This window comes from Podarcis cretensis (assembly GCF_951804945.1).
Source record: "Podarcis cretensis genome assembly, chromosome: 14".
Classification (NCBI taxonomy): domain Eukaryota; kingdom Metazoa; phylum Chordata; class Lepidosauria; order Squamata; family Lacertidae; genus Podarcis; species Podarcis cretensis.
The window spans coordinates 47,427,240-47,451,770 of NC_137183.1; positions in this window are offsets into that span (position 1 = coordinate 47,427,240).

Genomic DNA, 24,531 nt, shown 5'->3' on the forward strand with positions numbered 1-24,531 from the left:
CCTGAGTGCTCACTGGAAGGACAGATCCTGAAGCTGAGGCTCCAAGACTTTGGCCACCTCATGAGAAGAGAAGACTCCCTGGAAAAGACCCTGATGTTGGGAAAGATGGAGGGCACAAGAAGAAGGGGACGACAGAGGACGAGATGGTTGGACAGTGTTCTCGAAGCTACCAGCATGAGTTTGACCAAACTGCGGGAGGCAGTGGAAGACTGGAGTGCCTGGCGTGCTCTGGTCCATGGGGTCACGAAGAGTCGGACACGACTAAACGACTAAACAACAAATGGTGTTTTCCAAGATGGGTGGTTTATTGAGCATCCATCAGGATTTGTTTGCATGAAGTTTATGGGGAGATTGTACAACATTGGCTCTCTGCTGAGCTCTGATTCTAATTTATGTGTGTGGCAATCCCTGTGATAGGAGTTTTATGGTCTTAGATATATGGTAATGTTCATAACCGCACATACATAGATCATCACAGGAAGACCAACCTGGAACCATTTTGATTCCTAAGCTGACCAAATGTTTTCTCTGCAAGGTCAAACTGGAAAAGTCTCCCCATTGTCTTTTCCTTCACAAATCCTGTCTTAAGGGTGTTTGAATAGGGTGTGAGCCTGTGACACGGCCCAGGAACTAAATATTTATCACTATTTATCACTACAAAAGACTGACCAGACTCCGCAGGCAATCCAATCAAGTAATCTGCCAGACAGGAGATAAACAGCGACAGGAGAAAAACAACATGCAAATGTTCTGTTTTACACCCCTTCTGTGATGTATGTATGAGGTTTCTGGGGATGGTCTTGATCTACAAGATGGAAATTTCAAAAGTCTTTATAAGCCCTTGCACAGCATTTTTCTGGGTCCTCCTCCTTTCCTGCGTGTGAGGGGAGCACCCTGTTGCAACAAATCAATAAAGATCAAGCTTACTAGCTGCTTTGCTTCTCAATATTCTTGGTTGGCCTCTGTTATTCTCTCCTACCAATAGGGAACCTATGTAAGGACTCTATATGGGCTCTTGGATACCTCATAAGAGAAAAGGGCAATTTTTATTTACAACATCCCCCATCCCTTTAGTTACTGCCAAAAGACCGGTCTTGTGGGGAAAGTATATTAGATGCACAAAAGCACCGAAACCCTCTGGTTCTGCCAGTGTGCGGTTGATTCCCACCCATAAATAGCAAGAATCAGGAGGCACCCTTTGAGTCTGCCCAGGCAAAGTGCAGAAAGCAATGTCAGTCGTCTTCTAAGACTTGTTTTCATGCCTGCGAAGGGGCGTGCAGAAACACAGAGCAATTCAGGGCTCCCCCCCTCCCCTCCCCTCCTCCCGCCCCCGTTCTGATCTAAAGGCAGCGCGGAGCAAAAAGTCAAATCCTCGTATGTCACGCAGGAATATATTCTCAGGGAACCCGTCATTAGATCATTGTTTCCTCCGGTGCCCTGTTCAAAGAGACTCTCTTGCCCTGGGTCTCCACCTCCGAGTCTCTATATATAGCCTTACTTTCATTTCTAAAACCGTCTGTTTTAAATTTCTGAAAAGAGATGCTGGGCTGGGCCTCCGCCAAGTTCAGATACTGCGCATTCCTAACTTACAGTGCAAATGGATTCCATACTGTTACAAAAGTTGGGTGCCACCCACACTCCGTGCTGGGTGGCAGCAAAATTCCAAGGGGTTCCCGGCATTTGCCCAGGGTCTGTGTTCCTTTGGAGAATTTAAACATGGTAGGGACTGTCGTAGTTTTAAGAAATATGGTTTATTCGCCTGTTCACATTCACCGGGTGCTATACCAGCTGCACTGGCTCCCGGTGGAGTACAGGATCAGGTTTAAGGTGCTGGTTTTAACCTTTAAAGCCCTATATGGCCTAGGACCCTCGTACCTACGGGACCGCCTCTCCTGGTATGTCCCACAGAGGAACTTACAATCTTCAAACAAAAACATCTTGGAGGTCCCAGGCCACAGAGAGGTTAGGCTGGCTTCAACCAGAGCCAGGGCTTTTTCGGCTGTGGCTCCGATCTGGTGGAACTCTCTATCCCGAGAGACTAGGGCCCTGCGGGACTTGACATCTTTCCACACGGCCTGCAAGACAGAGCTGTTCCACCAGGCCTTTGGCCAGGGCACAGTCTGATCCCCTCCTTTGGCAATCTTCACAGAACTCTAGCCCAATGGTTGCCATCAATTTGATTTGAATTAATTTTATAATGAAATGATTTTAGAATGTATTATTTTATTGTTGTTAGCCGCCCTGAGCCCGGCTTCGGCTGGGGAGGACGGGATATAAATAAAAATTTATTATTATTGTTACGGCAAAATCTGGGTGCGAAGCTGCTCTGCCACCCAGCTCATCGGACTAAGTCCGTGGGTCCCTGCGGAGGAAAATGAGCTCAGCCGGAGACAGGAGCAAACAGCAGAAGATCCAAGTTTATTGCGCAACAGGTTCAAGGCGAGATTGAACCGTGAGAAAGGGGTGACATGAGTTTTTGAAACTCCCTCCATGTCCCAGAATACAGTGCAAAACACGTCATGAATACATTAAAGAGAGGTTTGGTTACAGAGATTACATCATGAATATATTAAAGGGAGGTTGGGTTACACAGATTAACATATGGAGGAGGGAGGGGGAATATGCAGAGCTGGAGATATGCACAGATAAACACTTCCTGGGGATGAGAAAACAATGGTCCCAAATATGCATAGTCTGCCACCTGACATTGCCTGGAGGAAAGGCTGATCAGAGCGATTTGACAGGATTAGGGTCTTGACACCTTGAGGGATTATGGAGGACAGGGGAGGGGTGATGGAGTCCTAGAGAAATTGAGCAAATATATTGTAGCGAAGAAGGTGAAGAAGACATGCCCCCCCCTTCCGTAACATTATTATTATTATTATTATTATTATTATTATTATTATTACACCTTCAGGCTGCATGGAGGGAGTCCAGATCTTACATCCTGGTCATTTCGGGAGAACCTGGTCCCCCACAGCAGGGCAGCCCTGGAGTCCATGGCTTCTCTCCCAGTCAGCTCTGCAGCCAGCCTGCCTAAAGTGGATCCATAGCTGTCAACATTTCCCTTTTTTAAAGGGAAATTCCCTTATTCCCAATAGGATTCCTTGCAAGAAAAGGGAAAAGTTGACAGCTATGAGTGGATCTAAGGGTGGCTCTACACACAGGGAAAAAAGGCAGAAATGAAATCATTATAACAAAAGAGGAAAAAAAACCGCTATGTAAAATCGCCAAGAGATTTTCTTTGCTCTCCAGCGCCCTCTGGTGTTGCATGTTTATAACGCATTCAAAGCTCTTGGGTTTTTTTTAACTGATGTGTTGAGTCCCCAGTCTTTCTTCCTCCTTTCCAGAACACCTTGCTCCAGAAACTCTCTTTTCCTGTCACCTCACACCCAGTTACCCTGGCAACCGTCCGAACCCTCAGTCTCTGTTCACACTTCAAGGCAAGCGGGGGAGGACAGCTCTCTTGCATTCCCAATGGCCCTCAATTGTTTCTTAATGGCACTAGCTTGGCCAGGTCATTTTGCATAGGCTAGCCCAAGAATTCCTCTGCAGCTTGTATTTCTCCCTTCACATTCCAAATAATCAAAATTGTACCATTTATTAATCTCTAGGGTTTGGGAGATCCTACCCCCACCCCAAATCTACAACAATATGCTTGGGGAGCAGCGACGACTTATTTTGCTGGGAACCACTGCAAAGTCAAACTGCCTCCCTCTCTACCCCTGTACAGCGGTACCTCGGGTTACAGATACTTCAGGTTACAGACGCTTCAGGTTACAGACTCGGCTAACCCAGAAATAGTACCTCAGGTTAAGAACTTTGCTTCAGAATGAGAACAGAAATTGCACGGCGGCAGCGGGAGGCCCCATTAGCTAAAGTGGTGCTTTAGGTTAAGAACAGTTTCAGGTTAATAACAGACCTCCGGAATGAATTAAGTACTTAACCTGAGGTACCACTGTATTTGTAGGAACAACTTAAGGCAGGTTGTGCCAACAACCCAGAATTGCTGATGAGTATGGATGGAAAGATCTGATCTCTCTCTCAGTTTCTCCTTTTGCCGGTCTAAAATTCATTTTCCCACATTTCTGCAGCAGTTTGTTTTTAAAATCCTCCTGAGAATCATTCGGCGTTTCTCCTATGCAGTTTTGACTCATCTGCACGGTTTGTTGGGTTTTTTTGCAAGAAATTTCTCCCAATGTAATGTATTTCTGACGTGTTCGTTTCTGTACACAATTTCCCACAAATGCAGGCCTTTGATTTGGGTGGAGAACGGCATCGCAAAGTTTGGATAAGGACAAGTTTGGAGGACGGCTGTGTTTCGCTTCTTATCTGGTTTCAAGAAGGGCAAATCGGATAAATACATCACAAAATACATCACCTCCTTCTTTACGACTTACCGTATTGGCATGAATATAAGCCTCTCTTTTCCCCCCTCCAAATTCTGACCATGAAAAGTTAAAAATGCAGCTTAAATTTGCGACCTTACAGAAATAGGCTTTTACGCTATCGCTGCTGAAACAGACATACAGTAAAACGGAACGGGTGTGAGTTCCTGCGGAATTTTAAGGGAGCGGCTTATATTCGTGCATTGTCTTTTTTTTTCTTTCCCCCCTTTGAAATTTAAAGGTGTGGCTTATATTCAGGTATGGCTTATATTCAGGCCAATACGGTACATCTGTATGACCCAGGACCAAGTCAGCACCTGAAATTGCCATCTCAGCTGCAGCATAACAATATCACCTGGCTTGGGGTACCCTATGATCCTATGGTGTTTTTAAGTACACAGTCCTGAACTACTGTGTCCCCTTCTCCCTCTGGATTCAAAGGGCTGTTTCATCACCTCCACCCCTTCCACGAACAAGGCAGTCTATACAGGATTAGTCTCCTTGGAGGGCGAAATCTGGGAGACTTTTCTGGCACCTGCTCATTAATCTATTTGCAAATATTCAGGCCGAGCCCTGTGAAGCCCCTTTGGTTCTCTTCATTTTAAAGCACTATATAGTGTTTCCCAACCTTGTGCCTCCAGCTGTTTTTGAACTACAACTCCCATCATCCCTGACTAGCAAGACCAGTGGCAAGGGATGATGGGAATTGCAGTCCAAAAACAGCTGGAGGCACAAGGCTGGGAAACACTGCACTATGATGCCACTTCAAACAGTTGTGGCTTCCCTCAATGGATCCTGGGAGCTGTAGTTTGGCACTGAGAGTTTTTTCGGCCACCCCCCTGGAGTTCCCTTCACAGAGCTACAATTCCCCGAGTTCCCTGGAAAGAGGGTTTGATTGCTAAACCACACTGAGTATCATAGCTCTGTGAGAAGCAAAGGGGGTCTCCGAACAACTCTCGGCACCGTTAGGAAACTACAGCTCCCAGAATTCTTTGAGGGAAGCCAAGTGGTTCAATACTGCATTTAATGTCCAGGGCAGACGGGAGCTTGAGTAGATGGAATAGGAAAAAGGGAGGACCAGACTGACAAGAAGTGAGGCAAATGGTGTCCAGGCCTGGTGAATAATAGGCTGGGAGGGTCTATGACCCATAGTGGTGAATGGGTTTCCCCAGCCACTCTGGGCAGCTTCCAACAGAACACTAAAATACAATAACCTATTAAACATTAAAAGCTTCCCTAAACAGGGCTGCCTTCAGATGTCTTCTAAAAGTTTGGTAGTTATTTTTCTCTTTGACATCTGGTGGGCGGGCGTTCCACAAGGTGGGTGCCACTACCGAGAAGGCCCACTACCTGGTTCCCTGTAACTTGGCTTCTCATAGCAAGGGAACCGCCAGAAGGCCCTCGGCGCTGGACCTCAGTGTCCGGGTAGAACGATGGGGGTGGAGACGCTCCTTCAGGTATACTGGGCCGAGGCCGTTTAGGGCTTTAAAGGTCAGCACCAACACTTTGAATTGTGCTCAGAAACCTACTCAAGCTCAAGACCTCAGGCTCAGGCTAAGGAACCGAAGTGTATAGATCAGCTCTTATTCATGTTGGACTATCAGGAGGCATCCCCAAGCAGCATGCTATAATGTGTGGGAAGAGGAGTGGGAAAGCACGCCACCGCTCCTCACAGCCATGAGGACTAAAAACCTCTTTTGGCAACATGCAAGTTTGTCCCCCACCATACTTTGGCAACATGCAAGTTTGTCCCCCACCAACACGAACACAAATAATGTCCAGAGTATTTCCCGAGGAGTTGCATATCTACATCTCCAGCAAAATAGCCTGTGATTCCTTCTAATCCTTCTGATTTTTGACTCAACACAGATCGCACAGTGATGTGTGTGCATGCGCATCCACACATATAAATTTGAGTATATGGGATGGGCAAACATGTCCATTTCAGTTTTTCTCCATTTGCCATTTCCCCAGGTTCAGTTCTCCACATCCCTGAATCAGTTTGCCTCACCCCCTGAAGAAAAGACTTTGTGAAAATTCACCAGCATGCAGGCGAACATTTCTCCTAGAATTTACACGTTTTTGCAAAGGAATTCAGCCCGATCGACTGCATCTTGGCATGTTGCTTCCACTATAACAGATTCATTTTTGCACAAAGTGCTTGGCTGGAGAACTGTGTTACAAAATTAGGTAGATTGCTATGTTTCAGAAAGCATGAGTTAGATAGGTTGGCTTTTAAGCGTGAACTAAATCCAGTCCCCCCCCCCCCCGGTCCCCAGTTTACAACTGGAGTGAGGTCTGGATCATGCAGGGAGGCAAACCCTTCCAGTGCTTCTTGCAGCTAGCGACCTGTCCAGGTTTAGCCAAGCAGTGCAATCGCGAGATGGCCTTCAGATAGTCTTTGCGGACTGCCGTTTCTTCCATAATCTGGCTGCATTCTTTCCCTTCCTCAGCAATGTCAGGGTCTGAGCGGAGGACAAAGTGGCATTTTGTTCCCCTTTCTGGAACAAGTAGTCACTTCGCGGCCACGTGGGGCAAGGAGGGAGGGAAAGGCACAAAATAAGCAATTAAGATTCCTCTTAATGTTGTCAGACTTCCTGCATACAGAACATTCTTCTAAGGTTTGCAGAGCTAACACCCATTCGATGCAGGCGAAGTGTTCTGGAACGTGGAGAGCTGGTAGCCGGGCTTGCCAAATACCTCACACCTCCATGCAAAAAAAGATAAATTCAACCTACCATCTGCGGCATGCTCACGGGGAGTCAGATCATTGGTCCTCACAGCCGCATTTGGCTGCTGCATTCTAGTTTTAGAAGCAGCTTTCTTCTAAGATCTCAGGAAGGTGTCCACCATCTTTAAGATTTATCCATGGTACTTATGCCTCCCTCCTTCCATCCTAATAGACTTGTGGAGCGGCTTTGCTTAGGCTTGGGATTGGAAAAGGCACGGCACACGAGGAAAATGGGAGGAGAGGGAGGAGGAAAAAAGCAAGTTCAAGGGCAAGTTCTTAAAGTGCATTTTGTGTGCTGTTTTCACTAACTCAGCCTAACCTACCTCACAGGGTTGTTGTGAGGATGGAAACAGGAAGGAGAAGCATGTCTACCACCTCGAGCTCCTTGGAAGATAAAGGTGGTCTATAAATGTAAGAAACAAGCAAATAAATGTTTCTACACGTCACTTGACTGGAGATGTGGACTGAAAAATTTTGAACGATGGCTGTGTTTTGAGGGAAGGAAGAGTCCTGCTCTTTTCTGCCTTGCTGAGTCTCCACCTGGAGTCCTGTGTCCAATTCTGGGCACCACAGTTTAAGAAGGATGTTGACAAGCTGGAATGGATGCAGAGGAGGGCAGCTAAGATGATCAGGGGTCTGGAAACTAAGCCACATGAGGAATGGTTGAAGGAGCTGGTGCGTTTAGCCTGGGATAGAGGAGACTGAGAGGAGATAGGATTTGTTGTTGTTTAGTCATTTAGTTGTGTCCGACACTTTGTGACCCCATGGACCAGAGCACGCCAGGCACTCCTGTCTTCCACTGCCTCCCGCAGTTTGGTCAAACTCATGTTGGTAGCTTCAAGAACACTGTCCAACCATCTCGTCCTCTGTCATCCCCTTCTCCTTGTGCCCTCCATCTTTCCCAACATCAGGGTCTTTTCCAGGGAGTCTTCTCTTCTCATGAGGTGGCCAAAGTATTGGAGCCTCAGCTGCAGGATCTGTCCTTCCAGTGAGTACTCAGGGCTGATTTCCTTCAGAATGGATCGGTTTGATCTTCTTGCAGTCCATGGGACTCTAGCCATCTTCAAATACCTCAAGGGCTGTCCCAGGGAAGATGGAGCAAGCTTGTTTTCTCCTACTGTGGACACTAAAAGCTGTTTGACAGTCGAATGGACTCCCTCAGGAGGTTGTGGACTCTTCTTCTGTGTAGGTTTTTAAGCAGAGTTTGGGTGGCTTTGATGTCCAGCTCTGAGGGTCTTCTGACAGTTCCCTCACTGCGAGAAGCCAAGTTACAGGGAACCAGGCAGAGGGCCTTCTCGGTAGTGGCGCCCGCCCTGTGGAACACCCTCCCATCAGATGTCAAGGAAATAAACAACTCTCTGACTTTTAGAAGACATCTGAGGGCAGCCCTATTTAGGGAAGCTTTTAATGTTTGATGCATTACTGTATTTTAATATTTTGTTGGAAGCCGCCCAGAGTGGCTGGGGAAGCCCAGCCAGATGGGCGGGTTATAAATATTATTATTATTATTATTATTGATGTTTTGGTTGAGATTCCTGCACTGCAGAGGGTTGGACTAGATGACCATCAGGGTCCCTTCCAACTCTACAATTCTGTGATTCAGTCTGCATATGGTTTCAGGAAATGAACATCACTCAGGGTTGCCTACAAATACGAACTGACCTGAACTTCTCCACCCCCAATGTAGGCATTTTCAATCGCTGATCTTGTTCCCACCATTCACTATAACCCGCATCTGCTAGGAATACGCAAATCTGTCAATTTCAGTTTCTCATTCCCTCTCCAGCCATCTTAAGCTCGGTTCACCACATTTTTGTCTGTTTGCTTTTTTAAAATAGTTTTTAAGAGTCCTCACCAAAATTCATAAGCATTTCTTCTAATGCACACATCTTGGATGAAACTTCTCTGAATATAATACACCTTTTACACTATTCTAATCATATATATGGACGCGGGTGGTGCTGTGGGTTAAACCACAGAGCCTAGGACTTGCCAATCAGAAGGTTGGCGGTCCGAATCCCTGTGACAGGGTGAGCTCCTGTTGCTCGGTCCCTGCTCCTGCCAACCTAGCAGTTCGAAAGCACATCAAAGTGCAAGTAGATAAATAGGTTTCGCTCCGGTGGGAAGGTAAACGGCATTTCCGTGCGCTGCTCTGGTTCACCAGAAGCAGATTAGTCATGCTGGCTACATGACCCGGAAGCTGTATGCCGGCTCCCTCGGCCAATAAAGCGAGATGAGCGCTGCAACCCCAGAGTCGGCCACGACTGGACCTAATGGTCAGGGGTCCCTTTACCTTTACCTTTAATCATATTTATGCACATTTCACTATTTATATGCAGTGATACCTCAGGTTACATACGCTTCAGGTTACAGACTCCACTAACCCAGAAATAGTGCTTCAGGTTAAGAACTTTGTTTCAGGATGAGAACAGAAAACGTGCTCCGGCGGCGCGGCGGTAGCAGGAGGCCCCATTAGCTAAAGTGATGCTTCAGGTTAAGAACAGTTTCAGGTTAAGAACGGACCTCTGGAACGAATTAAGTACTTAACCCGAGGTACCACTGTATGCACCTTTGTATCCATTTTATTTTTATTTTTTTACCAGAAGGTAGCATTGCAAAGTTTGGAGAAGGGCAAAATTCAGTTTGCTTCTCCTTCCAGGAATGGTGAGTTGGTTCATGCAGAAGCACAAACCGAATCTGGTTTCTTGCCCACCCTTAGCAACTGCTGTGGATGCAAAACTGCTCTCCTGAGTCTCTTCTCCAACTCTCCGTATGTCAAGGCACAGCTTAAAGCTCTGTTGTGGTCGAGAAAGAACACAGCGTCCACAGAAGACAGAGAGCTGGGCCAGAGCTCAAGGTAGCCTCCTCAGTTCAGGCCATAAATTAACGATGGGGGGGATTGTTTCTATGCCACAGATGAAGAAAGCTCTCTCTCCCGGAGCTGTTTAGGCCTTCAAGCGGAGCCAAATATTTGAGCTCATCTCTAGCTGGTGCTCAGAAAAAAAGGTGGACTGGCGTTCGAAACTACAGAGGGAAGGGCCCGGAACGCTCCGTACAGAAGGAATGAATCAGCCTAACCTGGCAAGGACCTGGGTCCATGGAGAAAGCAAGGAAACCACATTTGGAGTTTCAGCTTGCAGCATTAACCCATTTCTAGTCCTAAGAACCATCGCTGCCAGGAATACCTGGAGAATTTATTGACTGAACTGCAACTTGTTTCTGCTCTTTGAGAAGTCCCCCGCTTTCTTTTTCCCTTTGGTCCGAGACAGAATAGAAAGATTCATCTTCCGTGGAGAGAAGAGCGAGGCAGACAGAAGACGGGCGGTGTTGTTTGATGTTGCGATGCAGCTGGAACGGATGGGCCAAAGACCTTTGGGTAACTCAGTTGGAAGATACAGGTGCCACCATTCAACATGCAGCAAAGTCCGCAGGGAAATTCTCCTGCACTGAAACTAATACAGTGGTACCTCGCAAGACGAATGCCTCGTAAGACGAAAAACTCGCAAGACGAAAGAGTTTTTCGGTTTTTTGAGTTGCTTCGCAAGACGAATTTCCCTATGGGCTTGCTTTGCAAGACGATAACGTCTTGCAAGTTTGTTTCCTTTTTCTTAAAACCGTTAATACCCAGGGTGCATTCAGGGGGTGCAGTTGCGACTTGACTTCGAGGAGCAACTCATAGCACGTGGTGTGGTAGCCTTTTTTTGAGGTTTTTGAAGACTTTGGTGATTTTTGAAGCTTTTCCAAAATCCGTGCTTCGCAAGACGAAAAATTCGCAAGACGAAAAGACTCGCAGAACGAATTAATTTCGTCTTGCGAGGTACCACTGTAGTGACATTATGTGCCATGGGGTTGTATCTCTGGTGACTGACACTTTGTGTTCCTTCTGGGGTAGGTTGTCCATCTTTGGTCCTCACCCTACACTCAGATCTTACCTGTGGCTCCTAGAAGCTGTCAGCATGCGACAGCAGCCATGCCCCAGGAAACAATAATAGTAGTAATAGTAGTAGTAGTAGTAGTAGTAATAATAATAATAATTTATTATTTGTACCCTGCCCATCTGGCTGGGTTTCCCCAGCCACTCTGGGCGACTTCCAACAAAGACAAAAAATACCCTAAAATGTCACACATTAAAAACTTCCCTGGGCCTTCAGGGCTGCCTTCAGATGTCTTCTGAATGTCAGGTAGTTGTTTATCTCTTTGACATCTGACAGGAGGGCTTTCCACAGGGTGGGTGCCACTACCAAGAAGGCCCTCTGCCTGGTTCCCTGTAGCTTTGCTTCTCACAGTGAGGGAACTTGTCAGAAGGCCCTCGGCGCTGGACCTCAGCATCCAGGCAGAACGATGGCGGTGGAGACGCTCCTTCAGGTATACTGAAGGCTCTGACTGGCTGGCTAAACCAAGTGAAGGTAGCTGATGGGTCTCAAACCCTCAGTGAGTTATGGACTTCCCCTGCCTGTGAAGACAGGCTCTGACGAATGAGACCAATAGGAGCTCCAATGGTCACGCAGACAGTTTCTTCACATGCTGTAGAAGGAAGTGGTGGGCAGATGGGTCTCATCCACCTCGGAAGGTTGCCTGTCTAGGATAGGGTTACCAGACGTCCCTGTTTCCCGGATTTGTAAATTTGTCCCTGGACAAATTCCGTCCCCGGAATGTCCCCAGATTTCATTAAATGTCCCCAGGAAACATGGCAGCAGTGGCAGCAGTCTCAGCAGCCTGGAGCCAGGCTCCATTGAAAAAAGCCTCTCACCCAACGCCCTGTGGGCTTGCCGGAGAAAGGCCAAGAGGGCAGTGTGGCCCGGCGGGGGGGCAGCAAGCAAGGGCGGAGTGCCTGGCCGGTGGCGGAAGGGGCCGGGTGAGGTGGGGCAGGTTTCCGTGGCAGACGGAGGGTCCATGAGGAGTGGCTGCGGTGGCAGCGATTGATAAAGCCGTTGGCCTGGTAGCCTTGGCCCGCTGCCGGGTGAGCTGCTGCCCATTTGCTTTTGCTTTTCGTCTCATCACCTCATCCGGCGCTCGCTTGCTCGTGAAGGTGGAGGGAGACCAGGCCAAGCTGGGTAGGCCTTGCACGGGATTAAAACTGCTGCATATTTATATATGCGGCAGATCTTTTTGAGCTCCCAATACGTGTAGAGTGAGGAAATGCTGGATTTAATACATTGCATGGAGGGTTTTTTTTTGTTTTTAATTAACCAAAGCTCAGTTTTAAAGCAAACTTTGATCTGTGGTGTTGACTTTTTTCTTATCCTCCCCCCCCCCCCCAAATTCTATTATTGATTGATTGATTGATTTTAAGTGTCCCCAGCTTTATTGAAAAAAAAATCTGGTAACCTTACTTTAGGAGAAGGAAAACTCTGACCCTAAACTTCTGCTACCTTGCAGGGTATCCTTGAGAGAAGAAAAGGCTCAGGAGTAAATTCTCCACAAATCCATCCCTAAGTTGGTTGGATGGTACCATGTATGCCTCCATCCAGGAACACCTGCAGCCAAGCTGGTGACAAATGTCTTGCTCTGCTTTTCCTTTGGACCCCATCAGCCAGGCAGAGAAGGAGCTCTTGTTGTCTGGGCAGCCCAGTACTTCCAGTCACACTGCCCAGGCTTGCACCCCAGGGTGGTCACTCTGGTGCTGTTAACACAGCGGTTTGACTTCACCCCTGGAGGTGAAGATGCCAGCAACAATAACTGCCAGGTTCCTGCCTTGGTTTCAATGGGCTGACTGGACTGGGTGCCGCAGGTCAAAACTGCCTGTCCTTCAGGAAAACAGAAAGGTGTATTATGTTGAGTCAGGCTCTGTCTAGTTCAGTATTCTTGACACAGGAACCGGGAGTGGCTCTTTAGGTTTCCAAGATTGGGAATTTCCCAGCTGTAACCTGGAGATGGGACACAGGTGGCGCTGTGGGTTAAACCACAGAGCCTAGGACTTGCCAATCAGAAGATTGGCGGTTTGAATCCCCGCGACGGGGTGAGCTCCCGTTGCTCGGTCCCTGCTCCTGCCAACCTAGCAGTTCGAAAGCACGTCAAAGTGCAAATAGATAAATAGGTACCGCTCCGGCGGGAAGGTAAACGGTGTTTCCGTGCGCTGCTCTGGTTCGCCAGAAGCAGCTTAGTTATGCTGGCCACGTGACCCGGAAGCTGTACGCCGGCTCCCTCGGCCAGTAAAGCGAGATGAGCGCCGCAACCCCAGAGTCGGCCACGACTGGACCTAATGGTCTGGGGTCCCTTTACCTTTACCTTTAACCTGGAGATGCTGGGGCCAAATCTGGGGATATCAGCATGCAAAACAGATCATCTGCAAATGCAGAAAAGTTTCCCCATCCAGCTGTTTGTGGTGGATCTAGTGGAGCTTTCTTTCTCTGTTTGTGTGTGTGTGTGTGCAAAAGTTTCCTACCCATTGTGGGTGCTGGAGACAGGAGAAGAAGGGAAGGGGGAACGACTAGGGTGGGCGGAGAGACTTTGCTAGGTTTGTCCTTCTGCAAAATGTCATCTGGCGTCATTGGCTTTGGCGTTTGGACAAAGCGGACCTCTTGCCGCCCTGTCTTGCCGCCACCAAATATGCAGAGCAGTGGCTCTAGTGGGAGTGCTGGGCATAACAAAGGCTTGCAGTGAAGGAGGACACCCACTCCTTCAAGTAGGCTCTAAAACCAGGCCACGTTCCAGCTTCTGAAGAGTCCCTAGGCAGCAGGACCCGGGAGAGAAGTTATTGCCCGTTTGCAAGGGAGTGGAGATGGTGCAGAAGGCTCAGGGAAGGGTGGTCCCCATTTTCAGAAGCCCCCTCCCACATCGCCCATTTTCCAAGTGGAGATCGGGCCATGTATATTGCACCCTAGTCATTATATTCGTGTTTTCTCCCTCCCTCCTAATACCAGGACTCGTGGGCATCCAAGGAAGCTGAATGTTGGAAGATCCAGGGTGGAGAAAAGGGCTCCTTCATGTAAATAGACTGTGGAACTCACTGCCACAGGAAGCAGGGACGGCCACCAACTTGGATGGCTTTGTAAGAGAATGAGGCAAATCCATGGAGAAGAGGATTGCCAGTGGCTTCTTGCAACGATGGCTTTGTTCGCCCTCCTCTCTCGGAGGCAGTGTGCCTTTGAATAATAATAATAATAATAATAATAATAATAATAATAATAATAATAATTTATTATTTATACCCCGCCCCTCTGGCTGAGTTTCCCCAGCCACTCTAGGCAACTTCCAACAGAATACAGTGGTACCTCGGGTTAAGAACTTAATTCGTTCTGGAGGTCCGTTCTTAACCTGAAACTGTTTTTATCCTGAAGCACCACTTTAGCTAATGGGGCTTCCCACTGCGCTGATCTGTTCTCATCCTGAAGCAAAGTTCTTAACCTGAGGTACTATTTCTGGGTTAGCGGAGTCTGTAACCTGAAGCGTCTGTAACCCGAGGTACCACTGTATTAAAAATATGATAAAACATAAAACATTAAAAACTTCCTGAAAGAGGGCTGCCTTTGGATGTCTTCTAAAAGTCAGATAGTTGTTTATCTCCTTGACATCTGATGGGAGGGTGTTCCACAGGGCGGGTGCCACTACCGAGAAGGCCCTCTGCCTGGTTCCGTGTAATTTCGCTTCTCATAATGACGGAACCTCCAGAAGGCCCTCGGCGCTGGACCTCTGTGTCTGGGCTGAACAATGAGGATGGAGACTCTCCTTCAGGTATACTGGGCCGAGGCTGTTGAAGGTCTTAAAGGTCAGCACCAACACTTTCAGTTGTGCTCAGAAATGTACTGGGAGCCAATGTAGGTTGCTATGAATCACTGGTGGGGAGAGCTCTACTACTGGACAAAGCTCCTGCTTATGGGATTCCCGTGGGCATCTGGTTTAATTCTATCAATGTTTATTCTTTTTTAATTCTGGCTTTTCCTATAATTTTAGGGACGCAGGTGGCGCTGTGGGTTAAAGCCTCAGCGCCTAGGGCTTGCCGATTGAAAGGTCGGCGGTTCGAATCCCTGCGGCGGGGTGCGCTCCCGCTGCTCGGTCCCAGCGCCTGCCAACCTAGCAGTTCGAAAGCACCTCCGGGTGCAAGTAGATAAATAGGGACCGCTTACCAGCGGGAAGGTAAACGGCGTTTCCGTGTGCGGCTCTGGCTCGCCAGAGCAGCGATGTCACGCTGGCCACGTGACCCGGAAGTGTCTCCGGACAGCGCTGGCCCCTGGCTTCTTAAGTGAGATGGGCGCACAACCCCAGAGTCTGTCAAGACTGGCCCGTACGGGCAGGGGTACCTTTACCTTTACCTTTTCCTATAATTTTAGCAGTTCTTGTTTTTATCGGTAAGCCGCCTTGAGTCCCACCAGTGGGAAAGGTGGCATCCATCTGTCTCAATAGACAATGCACCTCTGGGATTGAGGTCAAACTGGGTGTATGGAGGTCCTGAGACAACAAGACCCCCATCTCGGCTTTGCTGGCGGACCAAAGGAAAGCAGAGCAAGACGTTTGGCACCAGCTGGGCTGCAGGAGTTGCCAGAAGGAGGCGTACAAGGCACCACTCATCCGTTTCAGGGACTCCACTGTGGATTTGTGTGGGCTTGACTCCTTAGCCTTTTCTTCTCCCAAAGATATTGTCCATGTAGCTCAGTTGTTGGCATCCGTCTGTCTCAAGAGGCAATGGAGTGCGCCTCCAGGGGTGAAGTCAAACTGCTGCGTTAGCAGTCCCGAAGGGGCCTCCCTGGGTCGCAAACCTGGGCAATGTGTATGGAGGTCCTGGGCGGACCAGATGACAAGATTCCCCTCTCTGGGTCAGCTGCCCTTGAAGCTGACCCAGAAACTCTCACGGCGAGGCTCCTTACAGGGTCCTTGCCACGGGATCACATTCATCCAGTGCTTTACCAACTGCACTGGCTCCAGGTGGAGTACAGGATCAGGTTTAAGGTGCTGGTTTTTACCTTTAAAGCCCTATGTGGCCTAGGACCCTTGTACCTACGGGACCGCCTCTCCTGGTATGCCCTGCGGAGGACCTTAAAGTTCACAAATGACAACACCTTGGAGGTCCCAAGTCACAAGGTGGTTAGATCGGTCTCAACTAGGGCCAGGGCCTTTTCAGTACTGGCCCCGACTTGGTGGAATGCTCTGTCACAAGAGACATGGGCCCTGTGGGACTTGACATCTTTCCGCAGGGCCTGCAAGACAGAGCTGTTCCGCCTGGCCTTTGGTTTGGACTCAGTCTGACCCTTATGTTTCCCTCCCCTTATGGTTTTGATCTATGGGCTACTTTTAAAATGAGGCTGCATTTTAAATTATATTTTAACCTGTGAGTCTGTGAGACTCACAGCATTCATAAGGGGACAATTGGACCAAAAAATATTAAAAGAATGGGGATGTGCTAAAGAGTACCGTATTTTTCACTCTATAAGACGCACCCAACTACAAGACGCACCTAGTTTTAGAGGGGGAGAACAAGAAAAAAAATATTTTGCACAGTGCCCCTTCAGCTAAGCGGCGGGAGTTGCGGAGCCCCTTCCATTTCTCCTCCTGCTTCAGTGAAGGGGCCCTGCGCAGAGAGGGAAAGCTGCACAGCGTCTCTCCAGCGAAGCGAACCCGGGAGAGCAAGAGAGGTCGGTGCGCACCGACCCCTCTTGCTCTCCTGGCTTCAGCAAAAGCAACGTGAAGCCATGGAGCCTCCATTCGCCCCATAAGATGCACACACATTTCCCCTTACTTTTTAGGATGGGAAAGGTGCGTCTTATAAAGCGAAAAATACAGTGTTTGAAGAAACATTGTTCTGGAGTAAGTATATCAGTATGTAACGAATGAAGCTTTGCAGGGTTAAAGAAAGAAAGAAATGGTGCAAAAAGTATAAAGAGAGAGGTAATTTACATTTGACACAACAATTTAGAAAGAGTAAAAATTTCAAGGTCTTAGAACAAAGGATGGAAGTCAATATGTGTATATGTACATAATGATTAGAATGATGATATGGTTTTATTTGTAGATGTGTGTGTTTTTTGTGTTTTTTCTTTCTTGTTTGTACTGCTTTATTTTGGATTCAATGTTTGTAATTTTTGTTGTAATTCTACATTGAAAATAAAATAAAATTATATTTTAACCTGTATTTTAAATTGGGGTTTTTGGCTCTTTCTTTTGTAATTTTACTGATGTTAGCCGCCCTGAACCTGGCTCTGGCCAGGGAGGGCGGGATATAAATAAAAAAATATTATTATTATTGATGGAAGGCAGTGCCAGAGGAAAGCAGAGCAAATCGTTTGGCACCAGCTTGTCTGCAGGAGTCGCCGGAAGGAGGAGCACATATAAAGGAGGCAAGGTATAAATTAGTAAATAGAGATTCTGGTTGTCCACTGGGAGAACAGGATGCTGGACTAGATGAACCACTGGCCTGATTCAGTAGGCTCTGAATACTCCTGAATGTACACCTCCCTGTCATTATATAGTCAGCAAAGATCCACTACAGTTTGGAGCAGTAGTAGCTCACTTCTCTCTAGGCCCAATTGATTCCTTTGTACCAAACACCTGCACATAACAACAGAGAGACGTTTAATGGAGGAAGTGCCATCTCTCCACTCCGCAATGGAACCTGCATGTTCAGAGGCAGTCTACCTTATGCGTGCCGGATTCGAGGGGGCAAGAAGCAGGAGGGCTGCTGCCCTTCAGCCCTGCTTTGTGGGCACCTGGCTGGCTCCTGTTGGAAGCAGAACAGCGGGAGGAGACAGCCGTTCCAGCGAGGCTCCCCTCACATCCTTAAGTGGAACAGCAAAGCTGACTCACAGCTGTAGCCGATTATGCATCCTGTTCCGGGCTCCTCGTTTTATCTTTCTGATCGCAAACAAACTCTGCCCACTCAAGGGAAAGCCGGTCCAGTGCAAGGCTGGCTTGAGGCAAGCAGGAGGGAAATCAGGAAACACAGCTGAGGCCAGATTCCTCCGTGCTTCCCCTCTGGTGCCCTGTGTTTGGAATATTCGAATCCCACCACAGCCGTTCGTTTCGTTTTCTTTAGGGAGGGCGTAGACTGCAGGGATCAGCAAACCTTTTCAGCAGGGGGCCGGTCCACAGACCTTGTGGGGTGGGGGGCTGGACTATATTTTGGAAAAAAGAAGAAAAAAGAATTCCTGTGCCCCACAAATAACCCAGAGATGCATTTTAAATAAAAGCACACATTCTACTCAGGTAAAAACATGCTGATTCGCGGACCATCCGTGGGCTGGATTTAGAAGGCGATTGGGCCGGATCCGAGGGCCTTCTGGCAGTTTCCTCGCTGCCATGTTACAGGGAACCAGGCAGAGGGCCTTCTTGGTAGTGGCACCCGCCCTGTGGAACGCCCTCCCACCTGATGTCAAAGAGAGAAAACAACTACCAGACTTTTAGAAGACATCTGAAGGCAGGCCTGTTTAGGGAAGCTTTTAATGTTTAATAGGTTATTGTATTTTAATATTCTGTTGGAAGCCGCCCAGAGTGGCTGGGGAAACTCAGCTAGATGGGCGTGGTATAAATAAATAAATAATAATAATAATAATAATTGGTAGCCAGTGCAGTTGTACCAGGATGGGTGTAAAATTCTCAAACCGTCTTGCTCCATTGAGCAACCTGGCCGCTGAATTCTGCACTGGCTGAAGTTTCTGAAGTGTCTTCAGAGGCAGCCCTATGTACAATGCATTGCAGTAATCTAACATAACTTATTTATATTTATATTCCACCCTTCTTCCCTGAGGAGTCCAGGGTGGAGAACTCACGATAAAGCCATCAGAATATCTTACACCTCCATCAGCTCTCTTTTCCTCTCTCCTTTCACCAGGGGCAACCATTCCATTGGACCGTCTCAGTGGGAGAGATGGGAATCAGAAGCAAAAGGTTTACTCCATCACTTTCCCAGAAAAAACCAGGTCCATTTGGCTTCTCCTGCCTCTGAACTGTGTCAGCTGTTCATTGTAACAACTACTGTTTAAAGAATTGGTGACTGAGTTTGATTTCTTTCCTCGCCTTCCCTCCTTGACCTTTTCCCCTGGTGAGTTGTGTTTATTTCAACTGTAAGCCTGCAGACAGGGACTATATTAATGGATTCTATACAAGCCTTTTTGGCTGAAGAGCAGGATACTAATATCAACTCAGTGGCTGCTACGAGCCTCAGAGGGCAGGGAGGGAGAAAATTCCAGGTTGGAGATCAGTTAGGAAAGAGACTGAAAATAAATCTGCAACCGCACTTGGAATACTGTGGGCATTCCTGATGGCTTTATCTCAAAAAAGGATATTCTGGAGCTGAAACAGGTGCAAAGAAGGGCAGCCAAAAGGATCAGGGGTCTTGGAGCCAGTGGCGTAGCGTGGGGGGTGCAGGGGGGGCCGGCCGCACCGGGTGCAACATCTGGGGGTTAGGGAAATCCACGGGTTAGGGGGCGCAAATCACGGGTTAGGGGGGCGCAAATCCATGGGTTAGGGGGCGCAAATTACTTGCCTTGCCCCGGGTGCTGATAACCCACGCTACGCCACTGCTTGGAGCAATCCCTCTCTTTCCCCCCTCCCCTGATGAAGCACTCTGAGAAGAAAAGGACACAGGGGGCAGGGCATGATAGAGGTTTATAAAATGATTCACAGTGTGGAGAAAGAAGAGGTTTTCTCCATTTCTCATTATACTCAAAACTGGGGTTGACCCAATGAAACTGACCCTGGTTGATTCAGAATGAACAAAAGAAAAGTCCAGCAAGCTATGCAAAGTTAACTCACTGCCACTGGACTGTTGGAGAAATGCAATAACGTTTCCCTCTATTGAGTTTGTAGTTAATGCATGTGTTACTTTAAACCACATAAGTGCACTGTGTGTACAGCTATCTACCTAGCATTTGTTTGTGGATCTGTAAGTTGATTCCACTCTTAAAAGCTGAGCCATTTTGCTTATTGTTCTTTCCCAACTTGTTGAGACAATATGTCTATTGTTGTTGTTGTTTCTCTCTCATACATCTCTACCTATCATGTAAATAGTTCCTGCATGAATAAAGCCTTTGAACCCCAGAAACTGGAGGTAATTGTTCCAATCTCATTCACCCAAGCTGCAAGGTCTGCTAACATGGACATAGTGGTAATTCAAAGGGCATTTTAAAAAATATATTTTTGTCATTGCTTAGCAAGCGAAAGGCCAAAATCTACTTCAGGGGCTCCTCCAGATGCCCTCAGCATTCTTCCTGTTACGCTTACACAGTCTTAATTGAGATGTCATCTGCTGGGTCCCTCCCATGATTCTTGGCTGTAAGGCTGTAAGGCTGAGGTTTGGTCAGGACAAAGGGAATATGTCAGTCAGAGAGCAATTGGCAAAGTTTTTGAATGTGATTTATGATTGCTTGATCCATGAACACACGCATGCTGTTTAGCATTATAACTGTGTGTTTTCCAGTTGCACTAATGCACATCTTTATTAAGGTTACCAATTGTCAATTGTCATAAAATTTGCTTAAATGGTCTGCTGGCTGCAAATAAAGAGATGATGGCCGTGATGATAGTAACCGAAGCTTCTCCCTGAGGACTGTGGATTGCTATTTTTTTTTTAAAAAAAAAAACCCCAAAATAAATTACCATTGACATCCCTATGCTAACTCACAACAGAAGCTAGAGACCAAATCCAGTGTCTGAAATTGCTCTGGCAGTTGTTAATCTGAGAGCATTAATATTTACCATTTATACAGTATTTATAAAAAGGGTTGCCAGCATGAGCCTTCTCTCCCCCCCGCCCAGTTCCTGCTTCCTGGCTAGTTTCCCAGGCCTCGAACAGCTGTGTGGGAAGTAATATATTCAGCAGGCAAATATTTTCCTTGAGCAAGTAAGGGGGGGAGGAGGGACTTCTCCTGTTGAATTTCTGCTTGTCACAGAGCTGTTAAAAAACCCACACATATCGCTTGCAATTGCCAGTCTCCTCAGAGAACCTTTTCGGAATTAATTATTATTATTGTCTGTCCTTCCCCCTAAGACCCCTAGGAACGTTACAACCATTAAAATGCAACACTGAGAGTAAGATACTATATCACACAATATTGAAAATGGCTTTAAACAGCTTGCAATTACTGAAAAAGAAGGTGGGTTCTAAAAACCTGCACCACAAGGCTCAAAAGAGATTCACTTCCACAAGACCCTTCACGTAGTACTCGAAACGTCATGCGTCATTTTTCTTTCTCATCGGAAATCAGCGTTTTTGCATGTATTAAAGATGGTTTAAACGAGGCAGATGACTTCTTGTTTGGCGATCCCTCATAGCTGAGTAAGGTTGTCTTCCATAAACACGGTTTTAACAGTGAGTCCATAAGTAACTGTGGAAGCCAATTCTGGATCCACACGTCCGTCCACAGTGGGGACATAGGTTTCCGGGCAGAAATTGATCATGGTGAGGGTTTGCCAGACGTGCCTTCCTCTTAGCACCTTTCGTCCTGATTTTGAGCGTCTTCAAAGCCCATGACACCTTTGGTAAAGGCTGTTCTCCAACTGGAGCGCTCGCAAGCCAGTGTTTCCCAGTTGTCGGTGTTTATACTACATTTTTTTAGATTTGCCTTGGTAGAGTCTTTGAACCTCTTTTGTTGACCACCAGCATTACGCTTTCCATTTTTAAGTTCACAATAGAGTAGTTGCTTTGGAAGACGATCATCAGGCATCCGCACAACATGACCAGTCCAACGAAGTTGATGTTGAAGAATCATTGCTTTGACAGTGGTGATCTTTGCTCCTTCGAGTACACTGGCATTAGTTCTCATGTCTTCCCAAGTGATGTGTAAAAATTTTCGGAGACCCCCATTGATAGAATCATTTGAGGAGTTGGAGATGGTGTTTGTAAGTGATCCATGTTTCACAAGCATACAGTAAGGTTGGCAGTACAACCTTATACAGTGGTACCTTGGTTTGCATACGTTTTGGATTACAAACACGTCAACCCGGAAGTGCATGTCCTGGTTTGCAAACTTTTTTTTGGATTACAACCCAATTTTTTTTGGATTATGAACAAAAAATTTTTGGAGGCCCCATTGGCCAAAACGCGCCTTGGGTTACAACCTGTTTTGGTTTACAAATGGACCTCTGGAACTGATTATGGTTGTAAACCAAGGTACTACTGTAGTAGTATAGCCTTTATTTGTTGGAGGATCGGTTATGGATTCTCCACTAGGTGGCGCAGTAGAATACAAATGTGTTCTTCACAGAAGGAGAGAGGCTCTCAATCAGCTCTGTGGTGCTTGAGGGTTGATTCCTGCCCCTGCATGCACCGAGCGAGGTGTTGCATCATCCCTTGTTGAAAGACTTGAAAACACCCATGAACAAAGGAAGGGCAATAGCTTAGTGGTAGAGCATATCTGCTTTACATGCGGAAGCTCCCAGGTTCAATGCAGGTAGGGCTGGCAGACACTCTTAGTCTGAAACCAGGGAGAGCTTCTGCCACTCAGTGTGGAGGAGGCAAAGGCGGACATGGAAGCCCCATTCCCCTGGTGTCCTTGTGCACATCGTTCTCCCTCCTTGGTCCCCAAGAAAGTAGGGAAAGTCAACCAGGGTTCTTCTACTCATGTTCATCTCAAACAATCAGGGGACCTTTTTGTCAGGAACCCTGGTTGCATGGACATTTCTACTCACATTCAAGCAAACCAAGGTAGAAGTCCCCTGTGGGTCTTCCCCACTTGGTATGGGGACGGATTGAAAGGGGTCATGTGCACAGTGATGTTGGGGGACAAGATTTGCCCACCTGACCCTGGCCCACCTCCTTGGTCTGTGGATGCAGGTCAACATCTACCTGAACATGCCTACAAGGTCTTGCAGAATTGCATTGGGTTGGCTGAAACGACTTCATTGGCTGAAAATCTGTCCCCCGGTTTTGTGAATCTAAGGTTGAAGATCTAAGTAAAAGCAGTAGCAGAAACAGATTCCTTTTGGCTGGAATCCTCGATACATTTAGAAGAGCATAAGTCTCACTGAACAGATTGGGATTTATTTCTTTTGAGTCAGCGTGCCTAGTATTTAATCTCCTGTCTACACCATGGATTTGACTAAGGCTCTGACCACCAGGAATGGTCAAATGTATCCATTCTGGTTTCCCTCCTTTTCTTAATCTTCAGTCTGCCACAGCTCTGCATCAGATTGCAATTTCTTTTTTAAGTTCTCATGAAATTTCGTCAGCGTTTTAGTGCGGATTTATCTGCATGGATCCATCTTTTTGCAAACAAATCTCCAAGATATAACACAGCTTTCATTAAAATAGATGCATTTGATGTACACTTCCCCCTTATACATATACACAATTTTGGGGGCACATTGATTGCTTGGAGAACAATCACTACTTTGTAAAATCTGGAAAAGTGGAGAAAGCATGTTGCCTTGCAGGTGTGAATTTTGCTCTGAAAATGAAAACTCAAAGCAAATTCCTTCTGCATCCCAATCAACAACCCACCCAAAGGACTGATTCCTACACAGTGTTAGCTGGATTTCCTCTGCGAACTTGGGTACTGTTATAAGAATTTTAAGGTCTTATATATATATATATAATAAGGTCCGTATAGTTAAAGCTATGGTTTTCCCAGTAGTGATGTATGGAAGTGAGAGCTGGACCATAAAGAAGGCTGATCGCCGAAGAATTGATGCTTTTGAATTATGGTGCTGGAGGAGACTCTTGAGAGTCCCATGGACTGCAAGAAGATCAAACCTCTCCATTCTGAAGGAAATCAGCCCTGAGTGCTCACTGGAAGGACAGATTGTGAAGCTGAGGCTCCAGTACTTTGGCCACCTCATGAGAAGAGAAGACTCCCTGGAGAAGACCCTGATGTTGGGAAAGATGGAGGGCACAAGGAGAAGGGGGCGACAGAGGACGAGATGGTTGGATAGTGTTTTCGAGGTTACCAGCATGAGTCTGACCAAGCTGCGGGGGGCAGTGGAGGACAGGAGTGCCTGGCGTTCTCTGGTCCAGGGGGTCACGAAGAGTCGGACACAACTAAACGACTAAACAACAACATATATATATAATAGATGTTCATAAATGTACCAAGCAAACACATACAAATATGTAAACCGCATGTCTGAAACCCACAGAAAAGTCCTGAAACCATTTTCTCTCTCCCAAAATGACCTCAAATATTTCTCTGCAAGGTCGAAGGACATGGGAAATCTCCCCATTGTCTCTTTGACAAATCCTGCCTTAAGGACACATTTAAGATATGAATAGGGTGTGAGCCTGTGACCTGGATTCAGGAATTAAGTAACAAAAGAGTGGCCAGGATGCCCAGGTAATCCAATCAAGTAACCAAGCAGACAAGAGATAAAAACAATGCACTCAGATTTCTGTTGTAGTCTGCCCCTCCTGTGATGTATGTATGATGCATTCGGGGAGGTGGTCCTGGGATACACTCCTTCTGTGATGTATGTATGATGTTTCTGGGGGTGCTCTAGAGTTTGAGGGTGGGCAATTTAAAAAGTCTATATAAGGGTGGGCACACCTTT